Source organism: Thamnophis elegans, chromosome 14, assembly GCF_009769535.1.
Source record: "Thamnophis elegans isolate rThaEle1 chromosome 14, rThaEle1.pri, whole genome shotgun sequence".
Classification (NCBI taxonomy): Eukaryota; Metazoa; Chordata; class Lepidosauria; order Squamata; family Colubridae; genus Thamnophis; species Thamnophis elegans.
In genome coordinates, this window is record NC_045554.1 from 26,374,552 (window position 1) to 26,394,368 (window position 19,817).

Sequence of the window (19,817 nt, forward strand, 5' to 3'; positions counted from 1 at the left end):
TTTCTCTTCCACTCAATTCTTTTGCATGGCATCTGACTATGACTTTCTTAGACTTTCGTTCCAAGTTGGGAGATTCTGACCTTCCCTTCCTTCCTTTCTCTCCAGCTACTCGTGACTCACAAAACCCAGAGGAAGGAGGCGCCTTCTGAAGCAGGTAATTGTTCCGCTTGTGAAAGTCAGCGCTTGGCAGGACAGGGCTGAGTTCTGCTTTTAATTTTGATCGAGAGTCAAATGATGCCTACTGGCACGTAATTGCTGGTAGGGCTGAATTGAGCAGGTGCTTCAGGTTGAATGTCTTTGGAGACTCTCTGCCATCCAGGTCAAGGTTGCCCCAAAGGTGCTTTTTTCAAGAGGCAGCTGGACTTTCTGGTTTTCCTTGGAAGATGTTTCGCTTCTCATCCAAGAAGCTTCTTCAGCTCTGAAGAAACTTTTTGGGATAAGAAGCGAAACGTCTTCCAAAGAAAACCAGAAAGTCCAGCTGCCTCTTGAAAAAAGCACCTTTGGGACTTCAGCTTGAAGAGTCAGCCTTTCCCATCCTAGCCTGACAGTTTTTCTCCAGTGGATTGGATAGTAGGGATGGGGACATGGGGGTGGAGGAACTAGTTAGGGCAGTGATAGCTAATCTTTTTTAGCATGGGTGCCAAAAGTGCCTGCGTGCCCACACCCATGATTCAATCCCCCTATGCATGCCCCCATGCACATGTGTGCATCACTGCCCCACTGCCTCCCCCCCCACATGCACTCATGCACCCCCACCCCGTTTTGGGCCTCACTGAAGCCTTCGGTAGGACCGGTAGACCCGTTTTTCGCCCTCCCCAGGCTTCCGATGCTTTCCTGGAGCCTGAGGAGGGTGAAAAGGTCTTCCCCTGGCCTGCCACAAGCCATTCGAAGGCTGAAAATCAGCTGGTCAGCTTGTGCTGCAGCTGACCTAGGCCAGGGGATGGCAAACTTAAACACTCAAAGAGCCATTTGGAGCCATTTCCCACAGAAAAGAAAACACCGGGAGCCACAAAGGTCCTAATCGGAAGTTCTCCGTTCAATTCTGGAGCTGACCGGAAGTTCAGTTCCCCCACCATAGAGTCTCCTCCTAGCGCGGCGTACTTTTTCCTCTACCTGTCATAACCAAAAGCCCTATCAATTGTGGAGACAACTGAAAAACCCTACCCTTGCCATAGAGTCTTCTCCTGGCGCACTGTGCTTCTCTCCCCCCCCCCCCGAAGCTCCTCTCAAAATTGTGATGCGACCAGTGACAGAACCATGGCAGAGGGAGGAAAGAGCCACATGCGGCTCCAGTTTGCTGACCCCTGAGCTAGGACAACGGCTCACGTGCCCTCAGAGATGACTCCAAGTGCCACCTGTGGCACGCGTGCCATAGATTCACTGTCACAGAGTTAGGGGAAATCTGTGATGTAACCGACCTAGGCAAAACATGACAATGATACTACTGTGCAATGCAAGATTCCAGCTTCAATATTACTTCTGTTTTGTTTGGATGCAAATGACCTGTGTTGGTTAAGACTGGCATCAGAAGAACTCTTAGGATCTCAAAGGGCTTTATGAGTCAGAAAGCCATTTGTGCATTCCTGAATGCTTGCCTAGGAATAAATTTGTTTAGCTGTTAAGGCAGCTGCTTCTTAATCTTTTCCTTTAGTTACCTAAAACTGCTTATCAGAAAGTCTTATCAAAGTTCAAGGACCAGTCATAAATCCCTTCCTTCAGCGCTGTAACTTCCAACAGTCTCTGAATGGATGATTGTAATTCAAACACTTCCTGTTAAAAAGCATATTCCTGAAAGATCAACACGTTGCCGTTGGTAATTTCATTGCATTTCCTCTAAGTAGAAATTCTTTGCGAGTTTTTCCGATATATTTTGGAATACATCGCAATTTTGAAGTCAGTTTAAAGAGCCCTGCTATGGTGGATGGGCCATGGGATTTGGGTGCTGTTACCCAAAGAAATAAGACCTTTATTCAGTTTAGGGGAATTTACACAGATTTGGGATGTTCTGCTCTAGGGGAAGATAAGAGAAGAAATTGAGGTGAGAAAAGATGCATTTGTCTCCCCCCTCCCTCCCCCCTCTTTTTATCACTCTATCCCATCCATCTCTCTCTCTCTTCCTTTCTTCCTATCCTCTATCTATCTGTCTGTCTGTCTATCTGTCTATCCATCCATCTATCCATCCGTCTATCCATCTGTCTATCTGTCTATCCACCCACCCACCCCATCTATCCATCCATCCACCTACTCACTCACCCACCCATCAATTATCTATCTATCTATCTATCTATCTTTCTCCATAGTGAGGGGGGAGGAGTATCCAGGATGGGTTTGACCTTGTCCTCTCGTGATTGGATTGAGTCAGATAAGCTCTTTGGGCTCCGCCCCCTGATACCGGGCATGCCCAGTTTTCTGACTCAATCCGATCGTGAGAAGTTGCTCATTCTGAAGCTCCAGGAATTTACTAGGATCTAAAGGAAAATCTCATCTGGACCCGTTGAGTTTGCCTCCCTGCTTCGCACACAGCCCCCTCCTGCAGGATTGGGACTGCCACTAGCCCCCCTGGGGCGGCACGCTGCCCTGGCCACTGAGGACATCCGAAGAGACTCAGTGAGGAGCTGGGCCGGGCAGCAGGAGGACGGGCAAAAGCCTCTAGCAGGCAGCCCTAACCAGGAGGACGGGCAAAAGCCTCTAGCAGGCAGCCCTAACCGCTGAGGCTTGTAAGTCGCTGGAGCGCTCCGTTGCTCCCTTCAGGGGTTGCTATGTATCCACCCACCCACCCACCCACCCACCCACCCACCCATCTATCTATCTATCTATCTATCTATCTATCTATCTATCTACCTATCTATCTATCTATCCATCTTTCCATCCTCTATCTTTCTTTCTATCTATCTATCTATCTATCTATCTATCTATCTATCTATCTATCTATCTATCTATCTTTCCATCCTCTATCTATCTTTCTTTCTTTCTATCAATCATCTATCAATCATCTATCTACCTATCTGTCTGTCCGTCCGTCCGTCCTTCTGTCTGTCTGTCTGTCTGTCATCTAGCTATCTATGTATCCACCCACCCACCCATCTATTTATCCATGTCTGTCTATATACCAGTGTCTTTTCCTCCCTCCCTCCCTCCCTCCCGATATACTGTGATGGGGCTACCCTGTTACTTGTTTGTTGCAAAGAATTAATTCCGCTATCTATTAGCAAACCCTGACTTGCATTAAAGCAGATTAGAAACGGAGGCTTTCCCAGTGAGGAAACCGTCACTTGTTATCCCTCTGAGCTCAGGCTAGCGACCGAGGGTCCCTGTCCACTTTCCATAGCAGGTCTCTGTGATGGATGGGAGGGGGCTTGGTGTGGACCTCTTTGGCCAGCCGAGGAAGCTGAGCAGTGCCAGGGAGTCTCTGTGCCTTCTAGAGGTTCGGAGAGCCCTCTCCCGTGGGGAAGTAAAACACAGTGGCGTCCTTGTGTCTGCTCTTTCTGCAGTTTCTGTCTCTCTTGTGATCGAGAGGGAAGCTCACGCCAAAAGCACCAGGGGGAGGGGGTGTGGGGGGAAGGGCACAGAGATGCCAAACCTGGGTCAGACTTCAGGAAGAGAGGCGATTTTTTTTCAGGGTGGCATGTGGAGGCAGGAAAATGGGCACCTGCTGAGATTCTCTTTGGGCAGCCCTCGTTCTTTGCCTGAAAAGAAAATCTGAATCAAAGTTCTGGAATTTTGTTGCTTCCTGGCCAGATTTTATGCTTCGTTAAACCAGCATGCGGAAAAAGCTTTCCGAACTCTGCCCCACCAGAGGTTTGATGCTTACATGTTCAATGAAGGCAGGTGCATGAGTCCACAAACATAGGTTGGGTTTTCCTTTCCTAAAAACTGGATCCATTTCACATCCATTCATCCTATCAGATCCAGTAACTGCTCTCTAACAAGCAGGGGTGGGCTCTAGCTTCTTTTACTGCTGGTTTGCTCAGGGACACGCTTTGGGCGCGTGCACACTTGATGCATGCCATGCGTGCATACGCAGTAGTCAAAAAATTGCATCTGCACATGCGCGGAAACAAAAAACCCAAGATGGCGGTGCCTATGGCATCGTCGATAGAACCCATTTGGGTCCATCGGCGGCCAAGTTACTACCTACTTGGACGAACCGGTCCGAACCAGTAGGAACCCACCTCTGCTAACAAGGTAAGTGCCTTCTTGGTCACTGAAGAGGGACCGGTTAGGTGGTGGTGGTTGATTTGGCCTAAAACCTTACACTCTTTATGTTAAATAGCTAAATGTAGTGTCACCTGTTTTTCACCCCAGGTCACGGGTATCTTGCAAAGTGTCCCATCTCTATGTGGGTTTTTCTTATAAGCGAGCTATTCTTGTTCCTAATATCCTGGCTAGTGGTTTTACGGTGCTAACTTCTGTCTCACTGTTAATGTGCATCCCCCCCCACTCCTATTGCAGAGCAGAATAAAAGAACAGTTTTATCTGAGGCAGCCCCCTGCGACCCCCCCCTCCCTCTTCAGTGAGAGAGACAGGAAAGGAGCAAAGCTCTTAATTGTCAAGGCAAAAAAATGAAGACAAGAGCAAATGTTTTATCAGAATTCATATTCCTCACTCTCATGTCCATTCCATCCACACCTGGGTCCTATCTCCACATGTGACCTTTCCTCTGATCCACAGGGCCTCTTCTGTGCATACATTCCATCATTTGATCCTTAAAAAGTGGAGAAAGCATGAAAGTAATATGGGTACCAGGAACACTTAAATGATCCTAATTATCAACTCCTAACGCTCCTAATAAATGACTAATTTTCTTTTGAAGTTTGGTCTGAGGCTCATGAATCAATTAGGACATTTTTTGGGGGGAAACCTGACACTAATAAGTAAAGATGGCAACATTTGCTGCATTTATGCTGTTCTGTTTTGGGAATTGTGGCAGCACCTCAAATACTGGAAGGCTGCTATAATGTCACCCCGAATCCTTCTTTTCAGTAGATTAGACTACCCAGTTCCTGCAACCGTTCTTCATATGTTTTAGCCTCCAGTCCCCTAATCCTCTTTGTGGCTCTTCTCTGCACTCTTTCCAGAGTCTCAACACCTTTTAGTATCATGTTGACCAAAACTGGATGCAGGATTCCAAGTGTGGTCTCACCAGAGAGCAAGATCTTTGCATAATGTGTCTGAAGTAGGATAACCTGAGGCTGGATATGGATCCTTAGAGTGAGAATTTTGGGGTGATTTGTACAGTTGACCCATTGGTCTTGGCTGTCCGTAGATAAACAAGTCTAAATCCAGTCACCTTTTGATAGATATGTAAGAATACCATTGCAGCTCAGCTGTAGGCAAAGTGAGACATTTTAAGGCAAGGTCTATTCACAGGAAATGAATAACACAATAACAGAGTTGGAAGGGACCTTGGAGGTCTTCTAGTCCAACCCCTTGCTCAGGCAGGAAACACTATACCATTTCAGACAAATGATTGCCCAATCTCTTCTTAAAAACTTCCAGCGCCCACAACCTCTAGAGACAATTCATTCCACTACTTGGTTGTTCTAATTGTCAGGAAATTCCTCCTTAGTTCTAGTTTGCTTCTCTCATTGATTAGTTTCCATCTGTTGCTTCTTGTTTTACCCTCAGGTGCTTTGGAGAATAGCTTGAGCCCTCTTCTTTGTGGCAACCCATAGACTACTATCATATCATTCTTAGTCCTTCTTTTCATTACACTAGACATACCCAGTTCCCGCAACCATTCTTTATATGTCTTAGTCTCCAGTCCCCTAATCATCTTTGTTGCTCTTTCCTGCACTCTTTCCAGAATCTCAACATTTGTTTTATAATGTTGCAACCAAAACTGGATGCAATATTCCATTATATAAGGTATATAATCTCCTCCTTGAGCAGGGGTTTGGACTAGAAGACCTCCAAGGTCCCTTCCAAGTCTGTATTTCTGTTATTCTTGCCATGTTGCCTCCACAAGCATTCTTCATATGTTTTAGACTCCAATCCTGTAATCATCTTTGTTGCTCTTCTCTGCACTCTTGTGGTGACCAAAACTGAATGAATATTCCAAGCGTAGTTTTACCAAGGGATTATAAAGTGGTATTAACAGCTCATGTGAGCTTGATTCTATCCCTCTGTTTATGCAGTCTTGGATTGCCTTGGCCTTTTTTTGCCACTGCAACACACTCATATTCAAGTGATTGTCTACTTGGTCTCTGGGATCCTTCTCATAGTTACTACTCTTGAGCCAGGTGCCACCTATTCTATATCTGCTTTTGGTTTTTCTGGCCTAAATGTAGACCCTTATTTTTTTTATCCACTGAATTTCATTTTCTTCCTAGGAACTTCACTATGCTGCTTCATGTCGTAATTGTAGGGTGGGACCTAAGCGGGAACTTCTCTGCTCATTTACAAGTGCATCATTTTATTTGCTTGCCAAAAAAAAAGCCAGGCCAGACAGTTCAGCTGGGTCAGTTTGTTGTTGTCATTGTGGTTTTTTTTGTTTTGTTTTTGCTGCTCATAGCTAGTTACTGGCCAAAACCAGAATGACTGAAGCCTATTGCTGCTGGGCTTTTCATTTTTGCCACTAAGGAATCATCAAAGCACCTGTCAGGATTCCAAGTAACATACCCATAGCAAATCAAACTCTGAGGCAGGCAAATTCCTCAAAGAATAGGTTTATTGGATATGCCATATGGGCACAAGCTGCTGAAAACCGACTCTGAATATTCCCATGGTTTTCACCTGATTAAAAGTGAAAGTTTGTCACTTTCTCACAACCATCAGTCCCAAGGTCCAATAAGGATGCTGTCCAGTTGCTAGGGGACTCCAATCCCCTCCTTCCGAGCACCTGCAGGAATGTCCTTGGTTCCCACGAGAAAGCATTTTGTTTTGGCTACAACTCCACAACTACCTCTATTCCCTCCTCCCTGTCCCTCTTCCCTGGTGTGTCAGCTCAGGCCAGCTTCAGGGTTGACAGCACCATTTGAAATACATATTTTCTTTGCTTGATTGTTTTTTTTTAAATTTTGGGAATCAGTTTGTGTCATTTGATTTCACTGGCTTTATATGTGGGTACTAGGAAAGCTGAAAAGATCCTAAAAAGGGATCTTCCCTGAAAGTCTGGAGGTCAATTTCAGCCAGAATTGGAAGCCTGAGCTGGTGTTCAAGTGGTGCTCCAGATGCTTTGGGATTGCACCCAAGGTGGCCGTTACTATTGGTATTAACTTTGCTTTCTTTTTCCACTTTTATTCTACTTCTATTTGCACGATTTTGCATTTTGTGATTTTTCTTCAGTTCTTTCTCTTATTAAAATGATCCCACACATAGCCAGATGTTCAGACTGAATTTGGCATTTTTGTCCACTTATTGAGTCTTTCCTGAGGACCTGGGATAGGCAGATGTGGGTGTTTTATGGTGCTAGAGATATCGTCGCAAGATATAAACTGTTCTGAATAAAACTGTCTTCTGCAATTGACTGATAGGGTTTTTATCAATGCCAGCGGTGTTTCAGTGGTGCTCCAGATGTTTCAGGATTGTACCTGTTGGGAGAAATATTCATCTGGTTCAGTTCCAAGCCAGGAGAAAGGCACTGAAAACATGAAGGCTGATTGGAAAGATGGTTTAATGGTGAAGGAGAACCACTAAGCACATGGTTCTCTGGTGCAGCTAACCACATGTAGTTGAGAGTGAGTGGTATTTATACCTTCTCTTGGTCTTTGCACTTTAACTTCCTGTTCCTGTGCAAGAACATGAATTATATTGTTATAGGGGTCATAGCTGGTTCGTTAGGTTGCCTGGTCTCCCAGGTTTGATTGACGTTTGGACTCTGATGCAATGCCCTTAGGAGATTGTGCAATGTAGTCAGATCTGTGTCTTAATGGGTTAATCCTATTAGGTCCTGGAGGGTCATGTCTTAATCCCATCACCCTGGAGCTGAAGCAGGGGTGAAATTCTGACAGGTTCTGGAGAACCGGTAGCAGAAATTTTGAGTAGTTTGGAGAACCGGCAAATATCACTTCTGGCTGGCCCCATAGTGGGGTGGGAGTGGAGATTTTGCAATATCCTTCCCCTGCCACACACCCACCAAGCCACGCCTACAGAACCAGTAGTAAAAATTTTTGAATTTCACCACTGAGCTGAAGGTCTTTTGTCTTGTAGATAGCCTGGCCCAGTCCTTCTCAATGGGCACCAAATATCTGCTGGGGGCAGGGAGCTGAAGCTCCAAGTTTCTATTTCTCTTTTAGGGGAGCTATAATATTCTGCCTTTTTAAATGTTTCTCAAAACATTTCATTCTTCTAGAAGGGGTGACTTGCCTCACTCTATTACTGTTGGAACTATTCTATTTTTATTTGCTGGCCTTTGTGTGTTGTTATCTTTTCCAGTTCCTTCTCTTCTCTTCTCTTCTCTTCTCTTCTCTTCTCTTCTCTCCCCTCCCCTCCCCTCCCCTTCCCTTCTGCTGTCTCCAGGTATTTCCACATCCGCCATCCAGACTTCTCTTATCTTTCCTATCAACCATTGTTACCTCCGGGGTGTTATCTGGCAGTTGTTTGTCTGTTTGAAGTTATTCTAATTATTTTATTGGCTGTTCCTTATTGTTGAAATTACTTCCAGGTGATGCCCTATAAACCCATGAAAAGTTATGATGTCATAGTTGTGCAAAGGAGAACTTCCCAACTTGCAAAACACACGCAGATTTTCCAGGGGGTGTTTGCATTCCCTGGAAGCAATTCCCCCTGTCTATTTATTGCAATTTGCAGCCAAGCTGAGCCAGAGTGGATCAAGGCGTCCACACTGACAGATAATCAACCAGCTCCTTCTGTTCCCTGCCACTCACAAAATATATATCTATATATATATATTTGCCAGTCTCCAACATTGGCACTGGCCGACTGACTGTTGCACAAGGCAGGTTGTGATTCCAAATGTTACATATTTGGTGGCGATCCAGATTGTAACTGAAGGATTTGGAGGGAGGGGGAAAAAGAGCATCTGTGTAAACAACTGCAGAGAATCAGGAAGCGGAGAAGCAGATATTTTGCAAAATAGATGGCCTGGTGATGGTGGTGGGGAGAGATAAGGCATCCCTTTTGTACCCCAAGCATGTCTCATGTCCATGCTTAGCTTATTGTCTTCTCCCCTGAGCTAGACAGTTCACCAGAAGCTGAGTCATTCCATCTGCTTCAGAAGCTGGGCTGAAGACCCAGTTGTCCTTTCCCAGCTGTCCGAAAGAGACCAGCTGTCTGGTGGCAGGAGCTCTTGACCTTGGTAACCCCACCCAGATCCGGAGCTTTCAAGAGAAGGGTGTCCTCAAGTTGTTCTGCCATCGAGGGGCCAAACACCTCCTGCTCCCTAAGAGGTAGGTGCGTTCCGAGGATAATCTTGGATGTGGAAGGAAGATGGATGTTCAGCTCAAGAGGATGGAGAATGGGAGAGGTTTTTCCTTCACGATTCTTCTGCAGAAGAATTAATTTGGAAGATGAAATGCTTGGTATGGAGCAGGGAGATCTGGTGGGCATTCCTGTACCTTTTATACTGTTGGTTTCCTTCCGAGAGGGTCATTGTTTATTTTATTTATTTATTTTAATTTGTCAGCAAGTAGAAGGAAACAAGTAGGAAAAACACATGAAAAAAATGGCACAAATAAAGGGATAAAAATAACAAAATGGAGCTTAGTTATATAGCAAGAGGCTGTATAGTCTGCAATATTGGGACGTGAGTTAGTCAACAGCCAGTTGAAGGAGGAGCCGCTGTGGGACAAAGATGACAGTTTATTTATTTATTTTATTTTATTTGCCAACAAGTACAAGGAAACAAGTAGGAAAAACACATGAAAAAATTGCACAAATAAATGGATAAAAATAAGCAAAACATAGCCATAAACACATATAAATGGGGACGGTAGGACAGGGATGGTAGGCACACTGGTGCACTTATGCACGCCCCCTTAGGGACCTCTTAAGAAATGTGTAAGATCCACAGTAGACAGCTTAAGGTAAAAGGCATGAGGGTTTGCGATTTCTCTGCGGGTCGTTCATGAAGCCAATGTGGAAGGAACACTCGGACACGAATTCCCTTCGGGACGAACCGACCCGGAACAGAGCCCGGGGGTCCTCTTTTATTGATCATACACAAGGGAGGGGTGGATTCACATAGCCAATGGGGACCAATCATGATTGTGCACGTTTATGGTACATGGTAAAGGATACTCATAATCAATAAACCTTTTATCATCATGTAAACTTCCAATCCTTAATTAATGTTTGTGAGTTAATCAGTTGTAACCCCTGATTTAATTAACGAACTCCCTGATTTAATCAACGCTTATAATTAAGAGTCTGTGATTGCTGATCTTACTTAGTGTTAAGAGGTAAACAGTTGGTCTTACTGATCCAATCATATGGTTAGTCATTACTTCTATACGTGTTTCAGCATAGCTAACGTATGCCTGCGCGTATATCGCAACAAGGGTTAGAGGAACTAGCAACAGGATCAGGTAGGGTATTCCACACATTTACTACTCTATTGCTGAAATCATTTTTCCTGCAATCAAGATCAGAATGGATTCCATTGAGTTTGTCTCTATCGATAGCCCTTGTGTTATTGCAGTGGAAGTGAAAGAAGCCATCAACAGGTAGGATGTTGTGGCAGATTATCTTGTGCACTAAGCTCAGGTCGGAATGCAGATGGTGTAGATTGTCATGAGATTAGGGCAGTTTCTCAACTTCGGGCACTTTAAGATGTGTGGACTCCCAACTCCCTGAATTCTGGGAGTAGAGGTCAACTCATCTTAAAGTGGCCAAGGTTGAGGAACTCTGGAGTAGGGATTCATGGTTGCCTCTGAAGGTCTGATGAGGATATTGGGACAACCATTAGCTGAACCAGAAGATGATTGAGAACTGAAAGTGTGATGAAGATGTGAGCCTCTCTGCTCTTGCTACATTTTCTCCTTTTGAAGTTATACCTTCAATTTATAAAAAAAAATAATTCCATGCACGTGACATTTTGCGGCTGGCCACAACTGTGTTTTGGAAGGAGGATCTGCTTGGAGAGAAGGCCGAACTCCGTTCAGATGGCTGAGTTCCCCCGTGTTGCCAGGATTAAAATGGGACTATCCATGGGAGGAATCCAGCTGATGTCTTTTCCTGTTGGGTCAACCTGTGGGGCTCTGTATTTTTCAGAGTATAAGACGAACCTTTTTCCCCCGCCAAAAAAAGGGGGTGAAAATCTGGGTGCATTTTATACACTGAATACAGCATTTTTGACCTCCTGAAACCCTGCCTCCTTTGCAAAAATGGATGTGCAGAGGGTTTGGGAGGCCTGTAAAGTACTCCTGGGGGCTGGGGGATCAGAAATGAGCGAAAAATGGGCTGGTTTTTTGCTCATTTTTGCCCCCCCCCCAGCTCCCAGGAGCACTTTGCAGGCCTCTCAAACTCTCTGCATGCCCTGTTTTTCACAAAAAATGAGGCATGCAGAGGGTTTGGGAGGCCTGCAGAGTACAAAACCTTTTTTTAAAAAAATTGCCTCTTCAAAATCTTGATGCGTCTTATACTCCAGTGCATCTTATACTCCGAAAAATATGGTATTTCCTTGGGTGCTGCATAGTGTACAAATACAGATGTTTGCTTTGTTAACCCGGGTGTGTGAATAAGGGTTGTGTAAACCCACCCATTAATCAGATCAGGGGTCCCCAAGTGCATTGAGTGCTTCATGAAGTTTCAGATTGTTCAGCAACACCCCCCTCCCCATTTTTTTAAAAAATGAAACTAATTTAATAAATAATACAGGTCATCCTCGACTTATAACCACAGTTGAGACCAAAATTTCTGTTGTTAAGTGAGATGTTTGATAAATGAGTTTTGCCCCATTTTACGACCTTTCTTGCCCATAGTGGTTAAGTGAATCACTGCAAGCTGATAAGTTAGTAACGTGAGTCTGGCTTTCCCATTGATTTTGTTGGTCAAAAGTTTGCAAAAGGGTATCGTGTGACCCACTGCAACGGTCATAAATACGAATCAGTTGCCAATCACCTAAATTTTGATCACATGATCGTGGGGGGTGCTGCAAAGGCTGTAAGAGTGAAAAATGGTCACAAGTCACTTTTTTCACTGATGTTGTAACTTTGAATGGTCACTAAATGAACTATTGTAAATCAAGGACTACCTGTATTTCAATGAATAGTACTATAAACAGCAACAAAATCAACCGCGTGGATAATCCCCTCATAGCTGGCTGGGGAATTCTGGGAGTTGAAGTCCACACATCTTAAAGTTGCTACAGCAGTGACCCTTAACCTTTTTGGTGCCGAGTGCCCAAAGCACCCATGCCCCAATCCCCAAAATGCAATGTGAGTCCCCTGCGCATGCAACCTGCACATGCGCCCTGCCTCCCCCGGTCCTTATTTTGGCTTCAGGGTTGGTTTTTCAGGCCCAAAACAGGGAAAGGGGGAGGAATCACAATCTCCGCAGTTTGTCCCCAGGGTTTCTCCTCCATTTCCGCCACGGAGAAGCACCTGCAGACGGTGGACTCTACGGAAATCGGGGAGGGCACCGGAGGCTGGAATGCAGGAGAAAGACAGAGGCTGCGCTAGGGGAAGAAAGGTAGGCCACGCTGGGGGGAAACTGCGGAGATTGATGAAGGCCCCGCCTTCACGCATGCGTGGCAGAGACCCAAACACCAGTTCGCCAACAGAGGAGGCGTGCGTGCGTGCGCGTTGGAGCTGGGCTGGGGTGACGGTTGGCGTTCCCGCAGAGCGGGCTCTGCATACCACCTGTAGCATGCGGGCCATAGGTTCTGTCAGTCCTTGGGCTGCCATTCAGGGGGGTGCCCGTCTGTTGCCAATGCCACACCACTCAGCCATGCTTACACCGACCCCCCTCCCTTCCTCTCTCTGATGCTGATGGAGCCTGTAGCTGCATGCGGCTCTCCATGGTTTCCCTCACAACTGTGCAGGCACCCCCCCCCCGGACAACAGCTGCACTTCAGAGCCTACTCTTCTACTTGATGCAACTGCCTACTCCGAAGTAACTCTTCTGCTTGGGTGCAGCTGATAACAGAAGGAGGCAATGATGACTTGAGTGAGGGTAGTTGGTGATTGGTGCTGGTGGTTAGGGGTGTCATCTGGGTGGATTGGTGGGTGGAACTGGGTGGGGTAATTGTATGTATGTATGTATGTATGTATGTATGTATGTATGTATGTATGTATGTATGTATTATGTCACAACCCCTGGTATGCCCAAATATGGGAGGGAGCATACTGCTTCCCTTTTCTGTCTTTCAGCTCACCCTAGGAGCCATCCAGGCAGAAAGCCATTTTTTATGTTGTCTTTGTTACATTTGTGTTGCATTTGTGCTGATAAATTTGTATCGTCGTCATTCAATGCTGGTTAACACTTGATTGCTAGAGAGAGATAAAAACGTTGCATCAAACAAACTTGTCTCTCGATTGGTTTCTTCAACGTAACTGCCAGAACATGACAGGTTCACCATCACAAAACTATAGCAATGCCATTTTTTAAAATTAATAAATTAAAGCACTCCACAGATAAGGCAGAGGCCCGTTTTCTGGAAAGGAAAATTTCTAAGAAATGTTTAGAGAGCTGATGCCTGTCGTTGAGCAATGGTTGAGTGCTTCAAATAGTCGAGGACAGAATTCTAGGAAAGGAAATGGGTTTAGTTTGATGCAAAACGTCTGATTTTTTTTGAATGATTTTGTGGCTTCCTTTTCTCAAAATATTTTCCTCAGCACCTGGGTTGGAGGTGTTGGAGCTTCTCGTTGGCTTCCAAATCTGGCTGCCAAATGTGCTTTTTAATATGAAAGAAGGGAGAAATGCTTTTTAAAATTGTATTTATTTATATCCACTTTTATTATTTTGACAAATAACTTAAGGCAGTGAACATATTCAGCACATCTTCTTCCACCCATTTCACCCATAGCAACCACTCTGTGAGATGGGTAGGGCTGAGGCAGGACAAGAATTCACTGCCTCCTAAGAAGGCAGAACTACGTAAAATTTACAGCCTCCTGGTGATTAGCCCAAAGTCACCCAGCTCGCTTTCATGCCTAAGGTGGGACTAGAACTCACCGTCTCCTGATGATTGGCTCAAATTCATCCAGCCAGCTTTCATGCCTAAGGCAGGACTTCAACTCAATCTCCTGTTTTTAGCCTGGCACCTTCACTACTAGATTATAAGCATGCATTTCACTTATTTCATGAATGACTGGACGTCAAATCTGATTATTTTTGATTGAAGTGTCATCCTGCTTTGCTTGTCTTCTGCTGGTGTCCCAATTGTTGGTGCATCCCCCTCTTGATCAGCTTTCATCTGTTTGGAGTCCTCTAAGAGACCAGGATGACATCTCTCAAAATCCCCAGTCAGCTGGGAGTCCAGTTGTCTTAGAGTGGCCAAGATTGAGTAACACTGGTTTAGATGCTACTTGCTCTCCTGGAGTAGCAAAACTGGCAGTCTGATCCTAACACTGTCCTTGAATCCTGATCTGCAGGCTCATCTCTGGAGTCCTGCCATGGTGGACGAGGATTATTGACATTGCAGTCAAATGCACAAGGTTAGGGAAGGGTGTCTACTAAAACAGAACCCATTTGATCTGGTGGTTAAGACACCGGGCTAGAAAGTGAGAGACTGTGAGTTCTAGTCCTGATTTAGCCATAAAAGCTAGTTGGGTGATGTTGGGCCAATCACCAGGAGGTAGTGAGTTCTAATTCTAAATTACGCAGAAGAAAGCTTGTGATTTTGAATCAATCACCAGGAGAGGGTGAATTCTCATTCCGCCTTAGGCATGAAATCCAGCTGGGTGACTTTGTGCCAATCACCAGGAGAGGGTGAATTCTAGTCCTACCTTAGACCTGAAAGGCGGCTGGGTGACTTTGGGCCAGTCCCTCTCTCTCAGCCCAATCCACCTCGCAGGTCGTTGTTAGGAAAACAGAGGAGGAAGGCATACTGGGTATGTTCTACGCCTTACGTTACTTGGAAAAATAATAAAGGCAGGAAAAATAAAAAAGGCATAAAGAAATAAAATAAGGTTTAGGGGAGGGATAGTTTGCACCAAAGGGCTGAGTAACGGTGTGTCATCTGGACTGCCAGGATGCCATGAGTCATCCTTGGAATGCTGCTTGTGTCACTTTCCAGTGTCTCCTGTCCAGAGGCCTGTGAGGTCATCCCTCTTCCCCAGGTAGTTGTATGGCTGATAAATGCAGAACAGAAGCTGGGGGGGGGGGGAGTCAGGAAGTGCAGTAGAGGGGAGGAAGAACCATTATAATTGCACGAATATTTTATCTCCCTGGAGTTCTCCTGGGAACACCCTGTGTTCGGCCTCTCCATCTGACGAAGAAGGGACTTTTTATGTCCAATTGTTCTCGCGGCCGAATGATGGCTCTTGGGCTGCGGGAAAGAGCCTTCTAAATATACCCCAAGGAGGCCTGTTGGGAGCAGCTTGGGCTGGAGATAGAACTCTTTGTTCTGCCACAAAGGAGGGGGAAAAAAAAACCTTGATTCCGGTATGGCCGGGCGGTTGAAAAATAAAGAATCTTGGCCCTGCAGCATCAGGGAAGAGGAAGGTCTGCCCAGCCTGACCTTCTGAGATAAGACGGCTCCATGCGCCAAGACCTGTGCGTCCAAGCGCCGAGAGTGCTGGGGAGGCTGAGAGCTGCTCAGTTTCAAAGAACAGGCCAGGCGCCTTGAAGTGAGAAGCGTCTGGCATTGGGGCTTCATTGCAGAAGAAGCCAAGGGCAAGGAGGCCCAGCCTCGCCCAAGCTGCTAAGAAGTGGCATGACGACACAAGGGCGTGGTTGTGGCCAGGAAAAGCAAGACGTGGAATTAAAAAATGTTTCCTACTACCTATTGGGTGAGGACTTCCCTCTTCCTGTTGGGCTACAGCCCAGCTCTGCTGTGGTGGAAATCTACCATCCAGTCTGGCTTGAGGAGGATCTCAAATGAAGGTGATGCAAGTGCAGAAGACACATTGGAAGGCCACCAACTGGCTAACGGTTAGCCAGACTGAGATCAGGGACATCTGCAGAGTGGGGTACATGTGTTTAAAAAGTCAAGATGACATCTACCACAGTTCTGTTCCTTTTGCATGTGTGTCCCCTTTACCCCATCTCATGGACCTCAACGTCTGAGCTCAAGACCTAGCTGGAAACTTGGGAATCTTTCAGTTCCCTTGGACTGCAAGGTGATCCAACTGGTCAATCCTAGAGGAGATCAACCCTGATGCTCTTTAGAAGGCCAGATCCTGAGGAGGAAACTCAAATACTCAAAGTCATCTAGTCCAACCCCTCCCCCCCGCCCAAGGAGGAGACCCTATACCATTTCTGGCAGATGGCAGTCCGGTCACTTCTGAAAAGCCTCCAGTGTTGAAGCTCAAACAACCTCTGAAGGGCACGTCTGTTCCATTGGTTGATTATTCTGTCAGAATATTTCTCCTTATTTCTAGGTTGAATCTCTCCTTGATCAGTTTCCATCCATTATTCCTTGTCTGGCCTTCGGGTCCAGAATGCAGCCGCGCGAGCAATTGTGGGTGCACCTCGGTACACCCACGTTACACCTATCTTCCGCGAGCTGCACTGGCTACCGATTGGTCTCCGGATACGCTTCAAGGTGCTAGTCGTAACTTATAAAGCCCTTCATGGTATTGGACCTGGGTACTTGAGACTGCCTGCTGCCAATTACCTCCCAAAGACCCGTCAGATCACACAGGGTCGGCCTCCTCCGGGTTCCGTCCACCAGCCAATGCCATCTGGCTACTACCCGGGGGAGGGCCTTCTCTGTAGCAGCTCCGGCCCTTTGGAATGAACTCCCCGCAGAGATCCGGACCCTCACCTCTCTCCAGGCCTTCCGGAAAGCCATCAAAACCTGGCTGTGCCGGCAGGCCTGGGGTTGATGAGTTCCCCTCCCCTCTCGACTGGTATGGCTGTGTGATATTCGTGTATTTTAATTATGTGTACTGTTGTTTATGTTCCCTTTCCCCTTTGAGTTGTTCGCCGCCCTGAGTCCCTCCTGGAGAAGGGCGGCATACAAATAAACCGAAACTGAAACTGAAACTGGAAAATAGCTTGACCCCCTCCTCTCTGTGGCAGCCTCTCAAATATTGTAAGACTGCTCTCCTGTCTCCCTTGGTCCTTCTCTTCACTAGACTAGCCATGCCCAGTTCCTGCAACCGTCCATTGTATGTTTTAACCTCCAGTCTCCTAATACCTTTGGTTGCTCTTCTCTGCACTCTTTCTAGAATCTCTTTTTTTATAGTGAGGAGATCACTAAGTGGTCAACACAGAGGTGGTCTTACTAAGGCTTTATAGAGTGGTAGTAGTACCTTCCTTGATCTTGATTGTATCTGTCTGTTAATGCAATTTAGGATTGCATTGGCTTTTTTGACTGCCACCACACACTGCTGGCTCTTAAGCCAGCATTTTGTGGGACTGAGAAGACATATCTTCTCCATTGCAGTGCCTGCCTTATAGATGGTGGTTTTTCCCACCTACTCTTGGAAATATACCGTATCTCTTGGGACTTTAGGAGGCCTCCATTTGGGATAGTGTGAGTCCATATGGAAAACTGGTACATTGGAAGTGGGTAGACTTGATTTGGGCAGAGAAGGAAACCTTCCAGTCATCGTCCAGCTGAACACTTTCATCAATGCCAGCTTCTACTTTTCAAAGGAAAATCCTTGGCCTCTCCCTTCCTCTCCTCTGGTGGCCTTCTCCTTCCACCAGGCAATTGGGTCTCCTCTCTGCTCTCTGGGGATCCAAGAGGACCCAGTTTGTTCTTGTTTCAATGCTAAAAATGTGTGGCCCTTATTTGGAAGAGCAGCCTGCAAGAGGGGATTAAGGGTGAGTCTGTGTATGGCATGAGCTCAGCAGGAGAAAACGATGCGGAGAGGATTAACAGCATTTGGAGGAAGCAGCCCAAGGTGGACCTGGTGGAAGGATCTAGTAGGAAAGGAGAAATTTGCTTCAGTGGGTGGAATAATCTGAATCCTCTTCTTGTCGCCTTCTTTCTTTTCTTCCTCCTCCTCTTCTTCCTTTTCTCTTCCTCTCCCTCTCCTCTTCCCTTTTTCTCCTCCTCCTCCTCCTCCATTCTCCTTCACATTCCTCCTCTTCCTCCATGCCTTTTTCTTCTCCTCCAACTTTCCTTCTGCCCCTTTTGCCCCTTTACTTTTTTCCTTCTACTTCCCTTATTTTTTTTCTATCATAACGATAAAGAAGAAATAAAACTTGGAAGCACAACCGAAGCTCATTCCACTTAGAGATTGTAAACCGTAAGTTTTTCCATCTCTGCTGAAGATCTTAGCAGGCGTTGCTATTGCCCATAAATGACTCTTCCACTGTAGGAGACCACATGTTCGTCTGAAAAACACAGAGACAAGCAAGCAGGTATCCTTAGTTATTTTGGGAGGCCAATACACTAACCCTTGTCATCTGTTTAGGAAGAATAGGTATTGGAGTCCAAAACAACTGGAGGATACCACACCTCCTGCCAACAGCACTAAACCACGATCCAATTGGTGTTCTACCCATATCTTGGATATCGATGGAAACCTGCCATGGCTGCCAGCTAAGGTTTTTCAGAGGCATATATTCTACACCAGGGGTCTCCAACCTTAGCAACTTTAAGCCTGGCAGACTTCAACTCCCAGAATTCCCCAGCCAGCAAAGCTAGCTAGCAAACTCTAAACCGAACTGTTGGGAGAAATGTCCCTCTGGGTTCAGTTCCAAGTGGGGAAAAAGACACTGGAAACATGGAGGCTGTTTGGAAAGATGGTTTAATGGTGGACAGCATCACATGCCTTGGAGCTCCGGGGTGAAAAAGGGAAGAGATGCTGAGAATCCCTGGGTTTTATGCCCTCTCTGGACTTTGAACTTCCTGGGGCACAGGAAGAATATCCTGATTGGTTGCTGTCAGAGGTCATAGCTAACTTTGTAGGTTCTCTCTGTGTTAAGTTTGGTTGAAACGTGGTGGGTGGCGCAATGAAGGGCAATGAAATGGCTCTGCCTGAAGGGGGTAGAACTTTGTTATGTAGAATAGACTGGCTCAGGCCTCAATGGCCCATTGACAAAGGTGGGGAGGGGCTACTAAGAGTGAGTCTGTTTTCAGCCTAAAAACATGTTTCTCCATTTCTCATCCAGGGAAATATAACATTCTGCCTTTGTTATATTTCTTAGGCTATTTCATTCTCCTAGGAGAGGGGTGGATGCTAACTTCCTACATAATCCTAACCTTGACTCTCTCCTTGATTGGTTTCCATCCATTATTCCTTATCTAGCCTTCAGATGCTTTGGAAAAACAGGTTGAGCCCCTCTCCCCTCTGTGACAGCCCCTCAAATATTGGAACACTGCTCTCATGTCACCCCTGGTTTTATATCTTTGTATCTCGCCTTTAGCTTCCAGTTTGCACAACTCAAGATGGCGTATATAATACTTCTGTTTTTCCTGGAGCTTATGAGTGGGGTTGGCTGAGAGAGAAGGACTCCCCCCAAGTCATCTCCATGGTTTGGAGGAGGGGTGGACAGAGCACAATCCAAATCCAACAACAATCCTATGAGGTAGCTTAGGTCAATGGGAAGGGGAAGGGATGGCCCTAAGCCCTCCCCGTTCTGGAACTTTCCTGGCTAAGAGAAGACTTAGACCATCTTGGCTTCCTTCTAGTTGAGGTTCTAGGCTAGGCCTGAGGACTGCAGTTTTCACGGTAGTCTTCAGAACTGTTTTGTAAGCAATTTGCACTTATTGACTTCCTAGTGCTGAGCATGAGTCACGGGCCAGAGGTTCCCACAGCTGGATTCATGTTCTTAGGCAAGGCTAGAGGTCACGG

At 46.0% G+C, this 19,817-nt stretch overlaps 1 protein-coding gene across 2 annotated transcripts in view; it reads left to right on the top strand.

The window, feature by feature from the left end:
- The window catches only part of LOC116518043 (adhesion G-protein coupled receptor G1-like), a 78,810-nt gene that overhangs the window by 15,892 nt on the left and 43,101 nt on the right, over positions 1–19,817 (top strand). The window contains exon 2 of one of the 2 annotated variants that reach the window (XM_032231278.1): positions 106–154. The exons of the other annotated variant lie outside the window; for it this stretch is intronic. The gene's annotated coding sequence lies outside the window, so the exon portion shown is untranslated. The remainder of the gene's footprint in view (positions 1–105; positions 155–19,817) is intronic. 2 annotated transcript variants of the gene reach the window in all.